The sequence below is a fragment of the Mobula hypostoma genome, chromosome 6 (genome assembly GCF_963921235.1).
Source record: "Mobula hypostoma chromosome 6, sMobHyp1.1, whole genome shotgun sequence".
Taxonomy (NCBI): Eukaryota; Metazoa; Chordata; class Chondrichthyes; order Myliobatiformes; family Myliobatidae; genus Mobula; species Mobula hypostoma.
The window spans coordinates 96,317,185-96,336,972 of NC_086102.1; the positions used below are offsets into that span (position 1 = coordinate 96,317,185).

General features: G+C 39.8%; 1 protein-coding gene across 1 annotated transcript in view; it reads left to right on the forward strand.

Annotated features, from left to right (window-relative positions):
• The window catches only part of LOC134348224 (lysosome membrane protein 2-like), a 181,380-nt gene that overhangs the window by 111,909 nt on the left and 49,683 nt on the right, over window positions 1–19,788 (forward strand). The gene's annotated exons all lie outside the window — the stretch shown is intronic.

Here is a 19,788-nt window from a genome sequence, read left to right on the forward strand (position 1 = left end):
CTACAGAACAGTAGAATACAGTACAGAACAGTAGAGAACAGAACAGTACAGAACAGAACAGTACAGTACAGAATAGTACAGAACCAAACAGAACAGTACAGTACAGAACCACACAGAACAGTACAGTACAGAACAGAACAGAACAGTACAGAAAAATACAGTACAGTACAGTACAGAACAGTACAGAGCAGTACAAAACAGAACAGTACAGAATAGTATAGTAGAGAACAGTGCAGAACAGAAAAGTACAGAACAGTACAGTACAGAACAATGCAGTACAGAAAAGTGCAGTACAGAACAGTACAGTACAAAACAGAACAGTAGAGAACAATACAGTACAGAACATAACAGAACAGAACAGTACAGTACAGAACAGTACAGGTACATACTGACGATCGTTTAATGTTATTTACAGTACAGAACAGTACAGTACAGAAAAATACAGTACAGTACAGTACAGAGCAGTACAGAACAGATCAGTATAGAACAGTGCAGTACAGAACAGTACAGCACAGAACAGTACAGTACAGAACAGTACAGTATGGAACAAAACAGTAGTACAGAACAAAACAGAACAGAACAGTACAGTACAGAACAGTACAGAACAGAACAGTAAAGTACAGAACAATACAGAACAGAACAGTACAGTACAGAACATTACAGAACAGTGCAGTATAGAACAGTACAGAACAGTGCAGTATAGAACAGTACAGAACAGTACAGTACAGAACACAACAGAACACTACAGTACAGAACAGTACAGAACTGTACAGAACAGAACAGTACAGAACTGAACAGTACAGAACAGGACACTACAGAACAGTAGAATACAGTACAGAACAGTAGAGAACAGAACAGTACAGAACAGAACAGTACAGTACAGAACAGTACAGTACAGAACAGAACAGTACAGAACAGAACAGTACAGAACAGAACAGTACAGAATGGTACAGTACAGAACAGTACAGAGCAATATAGTACAGAACAGTGCAGAACAGAAAAGTACAGAACAGTACAGTACAGAACAATGCAGAATAGAACATAGAACATAGAACAGTACAGGTACATACTGACGATCGTAGTACAGAACATAACAGAACAAAACAGTACAGAACTGTACAGTACAGAACATAACAGAACAGAACAGTACAGTACAGAACAGTACAGTACAGAAAAATACAGTACAGTACAGAACAGAGCAGTACAGAACAGTAGAATACAGTACAGAACAGTAGAGAACAGAACAGTACAGAACAGAACAGAACAGTACAGAACAGAAAAGTACAGAACAGTACAGTACAGAACAATGCAGTACAGAAAAGTGCAGTACAGAACAGTACAGTACAAAACAGAACAGAACAGTACAGAACAGTACAGAATGGTACAGTACAGAACAGTACAGAGCAGTACAAAACAGAACAGTACAGAACAGTATAGTACAGAACAGTGCAGAACAGAAAAGTACAGAACAGTACAGTACAGAACAGAGCAGTACAGAACAGTAGAATACAGTAGAGAACAGTAGAGAACAGAACAGTACAGAACAGAAAAGTACAGAACAGTACAGTACAGAACAATGCAGTACAGAAAAGTGCAGTACAGAACAGTACAGTACAAAACAGAACAGTACAGAACAATACAGTACAGAACATAACAGAACAGAACAGTACAGTACAGAACAGTACAGAACAGTACAGAACAGTACAGAACAGTAAAGTACAGAACAATACAGAACAGAACGGTACAGTACAGAATAGTACAGTACAGAAAAATACAGTACAGTACAGAACAGTACAGTACAGAGCAGTACAGAACAGATCAGTATAGAACAGTACAGTACAGAACAGTACAGCACAGAACAGTACAGTACAGAACAGTACAGTATGGAACAAAACAGTAGTACAGAACAAAACAGAACAGAACAGTACAGTACAGAACAGTACAGAACAGAACAGTAAAGTACAGAACAATACAGAACAGAACAGTACAGTACAGAACATTACAGAACAGTGCAGTATAGAACAGTACAGAACAGTACAGTACAGAACACAACAGAACACTACAGTACAGAACAGTACAGAACTGTACAGAACAGAACAGTACAGAACTGAACAGTACAGAACAGGACACTACAGAACAGTAGATTACAGTACAGAACAGTAGAGAACAGAACAGTACAGAACAGAACAGTACAGTACAGAACAGAACAGTACAGAACAGAACAGTACAGAACAGAACAGTACAGAATGGTACAGTACAGAATGGTACAGTACAGAACAGTACAGAGCAGTATAGTACAGAACAGTGCAGAACAGAAAAGTACAGCACAGTACAGGTACATACTGACGATCGTAGAATAGAACATAGAACATAGAACAGTACAGCACAGTACAGGTACATACTGACGATCGTTTAATGTTATTTACAACATAGAACAGTACAGCACAGTACAGGTACATACTGACGATCGTAGAATAGAACATAGAACAGTACAGCACAGTACAGGTACATACTGACGATCGTTTAATGTTATTTAGAATATAGAACAGTGCAGCACAGTACAGTAGAATACAGTACAGAACAGTAGAGAACAGAACAGTACAGAACAGAACAGTACAGTACAGAACAATGCAGTACAGAAAAGTGCAGTACAGAACAGTACAGTACAAAACAGAACAGTACAGAACAATACAGTACAGAACATAACAGAACAGAACAGTACAGAACTGTACAGTACAGAACAGTACAGAACAGTACAGTACAGAACACAACAGAACAGTACAGTACAGAACAGTACAGAACTGTACAGAACAGTACAGTACAGAACTGAACAGTACAGAACAGGACACTACAGAACAGTAGAATACAGTACAGAACAGTAGAGAACAGAACAGTACAGAACAGAACAGTACAGTACAGAACAGTACAGAACCGAACAGAACAGTACAGTACAGAACCATACAGAACAGTACAGTACAGAACAGAACAGTACAGAACAGAGCAGTACAGTACAGTACAGAACAGTACAGAACAGAACAGTACAGAAAAATACAGTACAGTACAGAACAGTACAGTACAGAGCAGTACAGAACAGTAGAATACAGTACAGAACAGAACAGTACAGGACAGAACAGTACAGTACAGAACAGAACAGTACAGAACAGAACAGTACAGAATGGTACAGTACAGAACAGTGCAGAGCAGTACAAAACAGAACAGAACAGTGCAGAACAGAAAAGTACAGAACAGTACAGTACAGAACAATGCAGTACAGAAAAGTGCAGTACAGAACAGTACAGTACAAAACAGAACAGTACAGAACAATACAGTAGAGAACATAACAGAACAGAACAGTACAGAACTGTACAGTACAGAACATAACAGAACAGAACAGTACAGTACAGAACAGTACAGTACAGAACTGTACAGTATAGAACTGTACAGTATAGAACTGTACAGTACAGTACAGAACAGAAAAGTACAGAACAGTACAGTACAGAACAGAACACAATAGTACAGAACAGTACAGAACAGAACCATAGAGAACAGTACAGTACAGAACAGTACAGTACAGTATAGTACAGAACAGTACAACACAGAACAGTACAGCACAGAACAGTACAGTAAAGAACAGAGCAGTACTGAATGGAACAGTACAGTACAGAACAACAGTACAGAACAGTACAGAATACAACAGTACTGAACAGTACAGTACAGTAAAGAACAGTACTGAACAGAACAGTACAGAACAAGACAGAACAGAACAGTACAGAACAGCAAAGAACAGAAAAGTACAGAACAGTACAGTACAGAACAGAATGGTACAGAACAGTACAGTACAGTGCAGAACAGAACAGTAGAACAGTACAGTACAGAACAGTGCAGTACAGAACAGTACAGTACAGAACAGTACAGTATGGAACAAAACAGTAGTACAGAACAAAACAGAACAGAACAGTACAGAACAGAACAGTAAAGTAGAGAACAATACAGAACAGAACAGTACAGTACAGAACATTACAGAACAGTGCAGTATAGAACAGTACAGAACAGTACAGTACAGAACACAACAGAACACTACAGTACAGAACAGTACAGAACTGTACAGAACAGAACAGTACAGTACAGAACTGAACAGTACAGAACAGGACACTACAGAACAGTAGAATACAGTACAGAACAGTAGAGAACAGAACAGTACAGAACAGAACAGTACAGTACAGAACAGTACAGAACAGTACAGTATAGAACAGAACAGTACAGTACAGAACAGAACAGTACAGAACAGAACAGTACAGTACAGAACAGTACAGTACAGAACAGAACAGTACAGAACAGAACAGTACAGAACAGAACAGTACAGAACAGTACAGAGCAGTATAGTACAGAACAGTGCAGAACAGAAAAGTACAGAACAGTACAGAGCAGTATAGTACAGAACAGTGCAGAACAGAAAAGTACAGAACAGTACAGTACAGAACAATGCAGTACAGTACAGAACAGAGCAGTACAGAACAGTAGAATACAGTACAGAACAGTACAGAACAGAACAGTACAGAACAGAAAAGTACAGAACAGAAAAGTACAGAACAGTACAGTACAGAACAATGCAGTACAGAAGTGCAGTACAGAACAGTACAGTACAAAACAGAACAGTACAGAACAATACAGTACAGAACATAACAGAACAGAACAGTACAGTACAGAACAGTACAGAACAGTACAGAACAGTAAAGTACAGAACAGTACAGAACAGAACATTACAGAACAGAACAGTACAGTACAGAACATTACAGTACAGAACACAACAGAACAGTACAGTACAGAACAGTACAGAACTGTACAGAACAGAACAGTACAGTACAGAACTGAACAGTACAGAACAGGACACTACAGAACAGTAGAATACAGTACAGAACAGTAGAGAACAGAACAGTACAGTACAGAACAGTACAGAACCGAACAGAACAGTACAGTACAGAACCATACAGAACAGTACAGTACAGAACAGAACAGTACAGAACAGAACAGAACAGTACAGTACAGTACAGTACAGAAAAATACAGTACAGTACAGAACAGTACAGAGCAGTACAGAACAGTAGAATACAGTACAGAACAGAACAGTACAGTACAGAACAGTACAGAAAAGAACAGTACAGTACAGTACAGAACAGTACAGAACAGAACAGTACAGAAAAATACAGTACCGTACAGAACAGTACAGTACAGAGCAGTACAGAACAGTAGAATACAGTACAGAACAGAACAGTACAGGACAGAACAGTACAGTACAGAACAGAACAGTACAGAACAGAACAGTACAGAATGGTACAGTACAGAACAGTGCAGAGCAGTACAAAACAGAACAGTACAGAACAATGCAGTACAGAAAAGTGCAGTACAGAACAGTACAGTACAAAACAGAACAGTACAGAACAATACAGTAGAGAACATAACAGAACAGAACAGAACTGTACAGTACAGAACATAACAGAACAGAACAGTACAGTACAGAACAGTACAGTACAGAACTGTACAGTATAGAACTGTACAGTACAGTACAGAACAGAAAAGTACAGAACAGTACAGTACAGAACAGAACACAACAGTACAGAACAGAACAGTACAGTACAGAACAGTACAGAACAGTACAGTACAGAACAGAACAGTACAGTACAGAACAGTACAGTACAGAACAGTACAGTACAGAACAGAACAGTACAGAACAGAACAGTACAGAACAGTACAGAGCAGTATAGTACAGAACAGTGCAGAACAGAAAAGTACAGAACAGTACAGTACAGAACAATGCAGTACAGTACAGAACAGAGCAGTACAGAACAGTAGAATACAGTACAGAACAGTAGAAGAACATAGAACAGTACAGCACAGTACAGGTACATACTGACGATCGTTTAATGTTATTTAGAACATAGAACAGTACAGCACAGTACAGGTACATACTGACGATCGTAGAATAGAACATAGAACAGTACAGAACAGTACAGTACAGAACCGAACAGAACAGTACAGTACAGAACCATACAGAACAGTACAGTACAGAACAGAACAGTACAGAACAGAGCAGTACAGTACAGTACAGAACAGTACAGAACAGAACAGAACAGTACAGAAAAATACAGTACAGTACAGAACAGTACAGTACAGAGCAGTACAGAACAGTAGAATACAGTACAGAACAGAACAGTACAGGACAGAACAGTACAGTACAGAACAGAACAGTACAGAACAGAACAGTACAGAATGGTACAGTACAGAACAGTGCAGAGCAGTACAAAACAGAACAGAACAGTGCAGAACAGAAAAGTACAGAACAGTACAGTACAGAACAATGCAGTACAGAAAAGTGCAGTACAGAACAGTACAGTACAAAACAGAACAGTACAGAACAATACAGTAGAGAACATAACAGAACAGAACAGTACAGAACTGTACAGTACAGAACATAACAGAACAGAACAGTACAGTACAGAACAGTACAGTACAGAACTGTACAGTATAGAACTGTACAGTATAGAACTGTACAGTACAGTACAGAACAGAAAAGTACAGAACAGTACAGTACAGAACAGAACACAATAGTACAGAACAGTACAGAACAGAACCATAGAGAACAGTACAGTACAGAACAGTACAGTACAGTATAGTACAGAACAGTACAACACAGAACAGTACAGCACAGAACAGTACAGTAAAGAACAGAGCAGTACTGAATGGAACAGTACAGTACAGAACAACAGTACAGAACAGTACAGAATACAACAGTACTGAACAGTACAGTACAGTAAAGAACAGTACTGAACAGAACAGTACAGAACAAGACAGAACAGAACAGTACAGAACAGCAAAGAACAGAAAAGTACAGAACAGTACAGTACAGAACAGAATGGTACAGAACAGTACAGTACAGTGCAGAACAGAACAGTAGAACAGTACAGTACAGAACAGTACAGTACAGAACAGTACAGTATGGAACAAAACAGTAGTACAGAACAAAACAGAACAGAACAGTACAGAACAGAACAGTAAAGTAGAGAACAATACAGAACAGAACAGTACAGTACAGAACATTACAGAACAGTGCAGTATAGAACAGTACAGAACAGTACAGTACAGAACACAACAGAACACTACAGTACAGAACAGTACAGAACTGTACAGAACAGAACAGTACAGTACAGAACTGAACAGTACAGAACAGGACACTACAGAACAGTAGAATACAGTACAGAACAGTAGAGAACAGAACAGTACAGAACAGAACAGTACAGTACAGAACAGTACAGAACAGTACAGTATAGAACAGAACAGTACAGTACAGAACAGAACAGTACAGAACAGAACAGTACAGTACAGAACAGTACAGTACAGAACAGAACAGTACAGAACAGAACAGTACAGAACAGAACAGTACAGAACAGTACAGAGCAGTATAGTACAGAACAGTGCAGAACAGAAAAGTACAGAACAGTACAGAGCAGTATAGTACAGAACAGTGCAGAACAGAAAAGTACAGAACAGTACAGTACAGAACAATGCAGTACAGTACAGAACAGAGCAGTACAGAACAGTAGAATACAGTACAGAACAGTAGAGAACAGAACAGTACAGAACAGTACAGAACAGAAAAGTACAGAACAGTACAGTACAGAACAATGCAGTACAGAAGTGCAGTACAGAACAGTACAGTACAAAACAGAACAGTACAGAACAATACAGTACAGAACATAACAGAACAGAACAGTACAGTACAGAACAGTACAGAACAGTACAGAACAGTAAAGTACAGAACAGTACAGAACAGAACATTACAGAACAGAACAGTACAGTACAGAACATTACAGTACAGAACACAACAGAACAGTACAGTACAGAACAGTACAGAACTGTACAGAACAGAACAGTACAGTACAGAACTGAACAGTACAGAACAGGACACTACAGAACAGTAGAATACAGTACAGAACAGTAGAGAACAGAACAGTACAGTGCAGAACAGTACAGAACCGAACAGAACAGTACAGTACAGAACCATACAGAACAGTACAGTACAGAACAGAACAGTACAGAACAGAACAGAACAGTACAGTACAGTACAGTACAGAAAAATACAGTACAGTACAGAACAGTACAGAGCAGTACAGAACAGTAGAATACAGTACAGAACAGAACAGTACAGTACAGAACAGTACAGAACAGAACAGTACAGTACAGTACAGAACAGTACAGAACAGAACAGTACAGAAAAATACAGTACAGTACAGAACAGTACAGTACAGAGCAGTACAGAACAGTAGAATACAGTACAGAACAGAACAGTACAGGACAGAACAGTACAGTACAGAACAGAACAGTACAGAACAGAACAGTACAGAATGGTACAGTACAGAACAGTGCAGAGCAGTACAAAACAGAACAGTACAGAACAATGCAGTACAGAAAAGTGCAGTACAGAACAGTACAGTACAAAACAGAACAGTACAGAACAATACAGTAGAGAACATAACAGAACAGAACAGAACTGTACAGTACAGAACATAACAGAACAGAACAGTACAGTACAGAACAGTACAGTACAGAACTGTACAGTATAGAACTGTACAGTACAGTACAGAACAGAAAAGTACAGAACAGTACAGTACAGAACAGAACACAACAGTACAGAACAGAACAGTACAGTACAGAACAGTACAGAACAGTACAGTACAGAACAGAACAGTACAGTACAGAACAGTACAGTACAGAACAGTACAGTACAGAACAGAACAGTACAGAACAGAACAGTACAGAACAGTACAGAGCAGTATAGTACAGAACAGTGCAGAACAGAAAAGTACAGAACAGTACAGTACAGAACAATGCAGTACAGTACAGAACAGAGCAGTACAGAACAGTAGAATACAGTACAGAACAGTAGAGAACAGAACAGTACAGAACAGAACAGTACAGAACAGAAAAGTACAGAACAGTACAGTACAGAACAATGCAGTACAGAACAGTACAGTACAAAACAGAACAGTACAGAACAATACAGTACAGAACATAACAGAACAGAACAGTACAGTACAGAACAGTACAGAACAGTACAGAACAGTAAAGTACAGAACAGTACAGAACAGAACAGTACAGTACAGAACATTACAGAACAGAACAGTACAGTACAGAACATTACAGTACAGAACACAACAGAACAGTACAGTACAGAACAGTACAGAACTGTACAGAACAGAACAGTACAGTACAGAACTGAACAGTACAGAACAGGACACTACAGAACAGTAGAATACAGTACAGAACAGTAGAGAACAGAACAGTACAGTACAGAACAGTACAGAACCGAACAGAACAGTACAGTACAGAACCATACAGAACAGTACAGTACAGAACAGAACAGTACAGAACAGAACAGTACAGAACAGAACAGTACAGTACAGTACAGAACAGTACAGAAAAATACAGTACAGTACAGAACAGTACAGTACAGAGCAGTACAGAACAGTAGAATACAGTACAGAACAGAACAGTACAGGACAGAACAGTACACTACAGAACAGAACAGTACAGAACAGAACAGTACAGAACAGAACAGTACAGTACAGAACAGTACAGAACAGAACAGTACAGAACAGAACATTTCAGAGCAGTATAGTACAGAACAGTGCAGAACAGAAAAGTACAGAACAATACAGTACAGAACAATGCAGTACAGAAAAGTGCAGTACAGAACAGTACAGTACAAAACAGAACAGTACAGAACATAACAGAACAGAACAGTACAGAACTGTACAGTACAGAACATAACAGAACAGAACAGAACAGTACAGTACAGTACAGTACAGAAAAATACAGTACAGTACAGAACAGAGCAGTACAGAACAGTAGAATACAGTACAGAACAGTAGAGAACAGAACAGTACAGAACAGAAAAGTACAGAACAGTACAGTACAGAACAATGCAGTACAGAAAAGTGCAGTACAGAACAGTACAGTACAAAACAGAACAGTACAGAACAATACAGTACAGAACATAACAGAACAGAACAGTACAGTACAGAACAGTACAGAACAGTAAAGTACAGAACAATACAGAACAGAACAGTACAGTACAGAACATTACAGAACAGAACAGTACAGTACAGAACATTACAGTACAGAACACAACAGAACAGTACAGTACAGAACAGTACAGAACTGTACAGAACAGAACAGTACAGTACTGAACAGTACAGAACAGGACACTACAGAACAGTAGAATACAGTACAGAACAGTAGAGAACAGAACAGTACAGAACAGTACAGTACAGAACAGTACAGAACCGAACAGAACAGTACAGTACAGAACCATACAGAACAGTACAGTACAGAACAGAACAGTACAGAACAGAACAGAACAGTACAGTACAGTACAGAACAGTACAGAAAAATACAGTACAGTACAGAACAGTACAGAACAGTAGAATACAGTACAGAACAGAACAGTACAGTACAGAACATTACAGAACAGAACAGTACAGTACAGAACATTACAGTACAGAACACAACAGAACAGTACAGTACAGAACAGTACAGAACTGTACAGAACAGAACAGTACAGTACAGAACTGAACAGTACAGAACAGGACACTACAGAACAGTAGAATACAGTACAGAACAGTAGAGAACAGAACAGTACAGAACAGAACAGTACAGTACAGAACAGTACAGAACCGAACAGAACAGTACAGTACAGAACCATACAGAACAGTACAGTACAGAACAGAACAGTACAGAACAGAACAGAACAGTACAGTACAGTACAGAACAGTACAGAACAGAACAGTACAGAAAAATACAGTACAGTACAGAACAGTACAGTACAGAGCAGTACAGAACAGTAGAATACAGTACAGAACAGAACAGTACAGGACAGAACAGTACAGTACAGAACAGAACAGTACAGAACAGAACAGTACAGAATGGTACAGTACAGAACAGTGCAGAGCAGTACAAAACAGAACAGTACAGAACAGTGCAGAACAGAAAAGTACAGAACAGTACAGTACAGAACAATGCAGTACAGAAAAGTGCAGTACAGAACAGTACAGTACAAAACAGAACAGTACAGAACAATACAGTAGAGAACATAACAGAACAGAACAGTATAGAACTGTACAGTACAGAACATAACAGAACAGAACAGTACAGTACAGAACAGTACAGTACAGTACAGAACAGTACAGAACTGTACAGTATAGAACTGTACAGTACAGTACAGAACAGAAAAGTACAGAACAGTACAGTACAGAACAGAACACAACAGTACAGAACAGTACAGAACAGAACCATAGAGAACAGTACAGTACAGAACAGTACAGTACAGTATAGTACAGAACAGTACAACACAGAACAGTACAGCACAGAACAGTACAGTAAAGAACAGAGCAGTACTGAATGGAACAGTACAGTACAGAACAACACAGTACAGAACAGTACAGAATACAACAGTACTGAACAGTACAGTACAGTAAAGAACAGTACTGAACAGAACAGTACAGAACAAGACAGAACAGAACAGTACAGAACAGCAAAGAACAGAAAAGTACAGAACAGTACAGTACAGAACAGAACCGTACAGAACAGTACAGTACAGTGCAGAACAGAACAGTAGAACAGTACAGTACAGAACAGTACAGTATGGAACAAAACAGTAGTACAGAACAAAACAGAACAGAACAGTACAGAACAGAACAGTAAAGTACAGAACAATACAGAACAGAACAGTACAGTACAGAACATTACAGAACAGTGCAGTATAGAACAGTACAGAACAGTACAGTACAGAACACAACAGAACACTACAGTACAGAACAGTACAGAACAGTACAGTACAGAACTGAACAGTACAGAACAGGACACTACAGAACAGTAGAATACAGTACAGAACAGTAGAGAACAGAACAGTACAGAACAGAACAGTACAGTACAGAACAGAACAGTACAGAACAGAACAGTACAGAACAGTACAGAGCAGTATAGTACAGAACAGTGCAGAACAGAAAAGTACAGAACAGTACAGTACAGAACAATGCAGTACAGTACAGAACAGAGCAGTACAGAACAGTAGAATACAGTACAGAACAGTAGAGAACAGAACAGTACAGAACAGAAAAGTACAGAACAGTACAGTACAGAACAATGCAGTACAGAAGTGCAGTACAGAACAGTACAGTACAAAACAGAACAGTACAGAACAATACAGTACAGAACATAACAGAACAGAACAGTACAGTACAGAACAGTACAGAACAGTAAAGTACAGAACAATACAGAACAGAACAGTACAGTACAGAACATTACAGAACAGAACAGTACAGTACAGAACATTACAGTACAGAACACAACAGAACAGTACAGTACAGAACAGTACAGAACTGTACAGAACAGAACAGTACAGTACAGAACTGAACAGTACAGAACAGGACACTACAGAACGGTAGAATACAGTACAGAACAGTAGAGAACAGAACAGTACAGTACAGAACAGTACAGAACCGAACAGAACAGTACAGTACAGAACCATACAGAACAGTACAGTACAGAACAGAACAGTACAGAACAGAACAGAACAGTACAGTACAGTACAGAACAGTACAGAAAAATACAGTACAGTACAGAACAGTACAGTACAGAGCAGTACAGAACAGTAGAATACAGTACAGAACAGAACAGTACAGGACAGAACAGTACACTACAGAACAGAACAGTACAGAACAGAACAGTACAGAACAGAACAGTACAGAATGGTACAGTACAGAACAGTACAGAGCAGTACAAAACAGAACAGTACAGAACAGTATAGTACAGAACAGTGCAGAACAGAAAAGTACAGAACAGTACAGTACAGAACAATGCAGTACAGAAAAGTGCAGTACAGAACAGTACAGTACAAAACAGAACAGTACAGAACAGAACAGTACAGAACAGTACAGAACAGAACATACAGAACAGAACAGTACAGTACAGAACAGTACAGTACAGAAAAATACAGTACAGTACAGAACAGTACAGTACAGAGCAGTACAGAACAGATCAGTATAGAACAGTACAGTACAGAACAGTACAGCACAGAACAGTACAGAACAGAACAGTACAAACAGTACAGAAAAATACAGTACAGTACAGAACAGTACAAAACAGAACAGTGCAGCACAGTACAATACAGAACAGTACAGTACAATACAGAAAAGTACAGTACAGAACAAAACAGTACAGAACAAGAAAATACTTAAGAAAGATATCAGGAGGGCTAAAAGAAGACATGAGGTTGCCTTGGCAGTCAAAGTGAAGGATAATCCAAAGAGCTTTTACAAGTACATTAAGAGCAAAAAGATTATAAGGGATAAAATTGGTCCTCTTGAAGATCAGAGTGGTCGGCTTTGTGTGGAACCAGAGGAAATGGGGGAGATCTTAAATAGGTTTTTTGCATCTGTATTTACTAAGGAAGCTGGCATGAAATCTATGGAATTGAGGGAATCAAGTAGTGAGACCATGGAATCTGTACAGATTGAAAAGGAGGAGGTGCTTACTGTCTTGAGGAAAATTAAAGTGGATAAATCCCCAGGACCTGACAGAGTGTTCCCTCGGACCTTGAAGGAGACGAGTGTTGAAATTGCAGGGGCCCTGGCAGAAATATTTAAAATGTCGCTGTCTACGGGTGAAGTGCCGGAGGATTGGAGAGTGGCTCATGTTGTTCCGTTGTTTAAAAAAGGATCGAAAAGTAATCCGGGAAATTATAGGCCGGTGAGTTTAACGTCAGTAGTAGGTAAGTTATTGGAGGGAGTACTAAGAGACAGAATCTACAAGCATTTGGATAGACAGGGGCTTATTAGGGAGAGTTACCATGGTTTTGTGCGTGGTAGGTCATGTTTGACCAATCTGTTGGAGTTTTTCGAGGAGGTTACCAGGAAAGTGGATGAAGGGAAGGCAGTGGATATTGTCTACATGGACTTCAGTAAGGCCTTTGACAAGGTCCCGCATGGGAGGTTAGGAAAATTCAATTGCTAGATATACATGGAGAGGTGGTAAATTGGATTGGACATTGGCTCGATGGAAGAAGCCAAAGAGTGGTAGTAAAGAATTGCTTCTCTGAGTGGAGGCCTGTGACTAGTGGTGTGCCACAGGGATCAGTGCTGGGTCCATTGTTATTTGTCATCTATATCAATGATCTGGATGATAATGTGGTAAATTGGATCAGCAAGTTTGCTGATGATACAAAGATTGGAGGTGTAGTAGACAGTGAGGAAGGTTTTCAGAGCCTGCAGAGGGACTTGGACCAACTGGAAAAATGGGCTGAAAAATGGCAGATGGTGTTTAATACAGACAAGTGTGAGGTATTGCATGTTGGAAGGACAAACCAATGTAGAACATACAGGGTTAATGGTAAGGCACTGAGGAGTGCAGTGGAACAGAGGGATCTGGGAATACAGATACAAAATTCCCTAAAAGTGACGTCACAGGTAGATAGGGTCATAAAGAGAGCTTTTGGTACATTGGCCTTTATTAATCGAAGTATTGAGTATAAGTGCTGGAATGTTATGATGAGGTTGTATAAGGCATTGGTGAGGCCGAATCTGAAGTATTGTGTTCAGTTTTGGTCACCAAATTACAGGAAGGATATAAATAAGGTTGAAAGAGTGCAGAGAAGGTTTACAAGGACGTTGCCGGGACTTGGGAAACTCAGTTACAGAGAAAGGTTGAATAGGTTAGGACTTTATTCTCTGGAGCGTAGAAGAATGAGGGGAGATTTGATAGAGGTATATAAAATTATGATGGGTATAGATAGAGTGAATGCAAGCAGGCTTTTTCCACTGAGGCAAGGGGAGAAAAAACCAGAGGACATGGGTTAAGGGTGAGGGGGGAAAAGTTTAAAGGGAACTTTAGGGGGGGCTTCTTCACACAGAGAGTGGAGGGAGTATGGAATGAGCTGCCAGACGAGGTGGTAAATGCGGGATCTTTTTTAACACTTAAGAATAAATTGGACAGATACATGGATGGGAGGTGTATGGAGGGATATGGTCCGTGTGCAGGTCAGTGGGACTAGGCAGAAAATGGTTCGGCACAGCCAAGAAGGGCCAAGGGGCCTGTTTCTGTGCTGTAATTTCTATGGTTTCTATGGTTTCTACAGTACAGAACAGTACAGTACAGTACACTACAGAACAGTACACTACAGAACAGTACAGTAGTGTAGAACAGAACAATACAATACAGAACAGAACAGAACTGTACAGTACAGTACAGAACAGTACAGAATAGTACAGTACAGAACAGTACAGTACAGAACAGTACAGAACAGAGAAGTACAGAACAGTACAGTACAGAACAGTACAGAACAGCACAGAACAGTACAGAACAGCACAAAACAGTGCAGTACAGAACACGACACTACAGAACAGTACAGTACAGAACAGTACAGAACAGAACCGAACTGTACAGAACAGCACAGTACAGAACTGAACAGTACAGAACAGCACAAAACAGTGCAGTACAGAACAGGACACTACAGAACAGTACAGTACAGAACAGAACAGTACAGAACAGAACCGAACTGTACAGAACAGCACAGTACAGCACAGTACAGAACAGTATAGAACAGAACAGAACAAAACAGTACAGAACAAAACAATACAGTAGAGAAAAGTACAGACCAGAACAGTACAGAACAGTACAGTATGGAACAGAACAGTACGGAGCAGAACAGTACAGAACATACAGTACAGAACAGTACAGAACAGAACAGTACAGAACAAAACAGTACAGAACAGTACAGAACAGTACAGAACAGTACAGAACCGAACAGAACAGTACAGTACAGTACAGAACCATACAGAACAGTACAGTACAGAACTGAACAGTACAGAACAGTACAGTACAGAACAGTACAGAACACTACAGTACAGAACAGAACAGTACAGAACAGCACAGTACAGTACAGAACAGTACAGAACCGAACAGAACAGTACAGTACAGTACAGAACCATACAGAACAGTACAGTACAGAACTGAACAGTACAGAACAGTACAGTACAGAACAGTACAGAACACTACAGTACAGAACAGAACAGTACAGTACAGAACAGTACAGAACAGAACAGTACAGTACAGTACAGTACAGAACAGTACAGTACAGTACAGAACAGTACAGAACAGAGCAGTACAGAGCAGTACAGAGCAGTGCAGTACAGAACAGTGCAGTACAGAACAGTACAGTACAGAACAGTACAGTTCAGAACAGTACAGTACAGAACAGTACAGTACAGAACAGTACAGAACAAAACAGTATGGAACAAAACAATACAGTAGAGAAAAGTACAGACCAGAACAGTACAGAACAGTACAGTACGGAACAGAACAGTACGGAGCAGAACAGTACAGAACAGTACAGAACAATACAGTACGGAACAGAACAGTACGGAGCAGAACAGTACAGAACATACAGAACAGTACAGTACAGAACAGAACAGTACAGAACAGAACAGTACAGAACAGTACAGTAAAGAACCATACAGAACAGTACAGTACAGAACCATACAGAACAGTACAGTACAAACAAAACAGTACAGTACAGAACATACAGTACAGAACAGAACAGTACAGTACAGTACAGAACACTACAGTACAGAACAGAACAGTACAGTACAGTACAGAACAGTACAGTACAGAACAGTGCAGTATAGAACAGTGCAGTATAGAACAGTGCAGTATAGAACAGTGCAGTATAGAACAGTACAGTACAGAACAGTACAGTACAGAACAGTACAGAACTGGACACTACAGAACAGTAGAATACAGTACAGAACAGTAGAGAACAGAACAGTACAGAACAGAACAGTACAGAACAGTACAGAACAGAACAGTACAAAACAGTACAGTTCAGAACAGAACAGTACAGAACAGAACAGAACAGAACAGTACAAAACAGAACAGTACAGTACAGTAAAGAACAGTACTGAACAGAACAGAACAGTACAGAACAGTACAGTACAGAACAGTACAGTACAGAACAGTACAGAACAGTACAGAACAGAACAGTACAGAACAGTACAGAACAGAGCAGTACAGAACAGAACAGTACAGAACAGAATAGTACAGAACAGTACAGAACAGAATAGTACAGAACAGTACAGAACAGAACAGTACAGTACAGTACAGGTCAGTACAGAACAGTACCGAACAGAACAGTACAGAACAGTACACAACAGAACAGTACAGAACAGTACACAACAGAACAGTACAGAACAGAACAGAACAGTAGAGAAAAGAACAGTACAGAACAGAACAGTACAGTACAGTACAGAACAGGACAGTACAGAACAGTACAGTACAAAACAGTACAGTACAGTACAGTACAAAACAGTACACAACAGTACAGTACAGGACAGAACAGTACAGTACAGAACAGTACAGTACAGAACAGCACAGAACAGAACAGTACAGAACAGTACATTACAGCACAGCACAGTACAGAACAGAACAGTACAAAACAGAACAGAACAGTACTGTACAGAACAGCACAGGCCCTTCAGCCTAGGAGGTCTGTGCTGAATATGATGCCAAACTAAACTAAATTTCTTTTGCCTGCACATGATGCATATCCCTCCGTTCCCTACATATACATGTTTCTAACAGCCTCTTAAGCATTATCATCTGATCTGCTTCCACCACCATTCCTGACAGCCCAACACCACTCTCTGTGTAAAAGACTCGCCCTGCAATTTAAAGTTTTCCGTAATCCATATCCTCTAATATTTGACAGTTCTACTGTGGGAAAAGGATTTTGACAGTCCACCCTATCTATGTGCCTCATATTCCTAGAAACTTCTAGCAGGTCTCCCCTCAGCTCTGACATTCCAGAGAAAACAGCTGAAGTTTCTCGAATCACTCAGTCTGGAGAATAAGAAATGATAAAAAGGGGGATCTGATATCAGACACTGAGAGCTTCTGAGAGCAGGAGGTCTGGAGTAGTATAAATAATATAGGAGTGAGATTATAAGAGAGTGGGAAAGCAAGGCGCAAGACTCAAAAATGGGCACTTAAAGTCAACGGAAAACCAAAAGGTTTTATGTACATAAAGAACAAGAAGATAACAATGTTGCGTATTTAATATATCAGTAATAATTGAGTGTTAGCATGTGGCCAAGTGGTTAAGCCGTCAGTCTAGTGATCTGAAGGTCGCTAGTTTGAGCCTTGGCTGAGGCAGCGTGTTGTGTCCTTGAGCAAGGCACTTAACCACACATTGCTCTGCGACGACACTGGTGCCAAGCTGTATTAGCCCTAGTGCCTTTCCCTTGGACAACATCGGTGATGTGGAGAGGGGAGACTTGTAGCATGGGCAACTGCCAGTCTTCCATACAACCCTGCCCAGGCCTGCGCCCTGGAAATCTTCCAAGGCGCAAATCCATGGTCTCATGAGACTAACAGAGATTAGTAATAATTGAGTAGTATTGTAAATATATTGTTTGATTCAGCATTCTTTGTTGTTTGGATGATTCATTATTATTATTATATATGTGAAATACGTATATTGCATCTGTCATGATGCTACCACATCATCAGTGTGCACCTCGCTTATAGTAAAAACAAAACTAGGACCCGTTCTCCAGGGCTCCCGTTTTTTCCTTTCAATTAGCTTTACAATTTAGAGTTACACAATGTAACAAACTAAGAAGAGTGTAATTTATTAGCAATTGATAATGTAACCAGTGGGCTCAGCTGGAAGGTGATCCCGCCACTGCCTATACGTTCTCCCCGTGACCGCATGGGCTTCCTCTGGGGCTCAGCTTTCCTCCCAAAGTCCAGACATACGAGCTGGTCATTGTAAACTGTCCCATGTGGGATTAAATTGGGGGATTGCTGGGTGACAAGGCCCAAAGGGCCTGTTCCACACTGTATCTCAATAAATAAATAAATGGGGGTAAAGTTCTTACTGAATACTTTCCACCTGACTTCACAGAGTGGGGATGATGCCGATGCTGTGGTTAAAATAATAACATGTAAAAATATTTGATGGGATAAACAGAGTGCAGGAGGAGGTTTGCAGGGGACTGGTATTTTGGAATGGTTTAGAGCACCAGGCCCAGACAGAGTAAATCCCAAGTAGTGGGGGCACATGCAGTAGTAGTTCAGTACTGGCCAGCTACAGGAGTGGAGCCAACTGGTGTTGTATCTTTCTTCTTAAAGAAGGAGGAAAGAATAAATTAAGAAATTACAGGGCAGTTAGCGAAATTAGCTGAATTTCAGTGACAGGCAAATGATTGGAATCCATTGTACAGAACAGTGTAATCCTTCACATGGAAAGACCCGTACCAATCAGGGACCGTCAGAATGGATTATTTAAGGGAAGGTTGTGTCTGAATAATGATCAATTTTCTGAGGAAGTAACAAGGAGGATCAACGATGTAGTCTACAGGGACTTTAGCAAGGCTTTTCACCAGTTCCATATGGTGGGCTAATCAAAACTTAAAAGCCTTCAGGATCCAAGAGAGTGTGGAAAACTGAATTTAATATTGGCTCAGCGCAGGAAGCAAATTATCATGGCTGGGTGATTTTATGACCGGAAACTGTTACCATTAGGGTTCCTAGGGGCACCTAAATGTTGTTTTTGCTTTCTCAAATATAGATTACCGACTTCTAGGGGTGTTATATGGAAGTTTGCAAAGAGCAGGAAAAAAAGATTGTAGAAGGGGAGAGGTGATTTAGTTAGTTCATGAGCTAATGTGTTCAAGAAGAT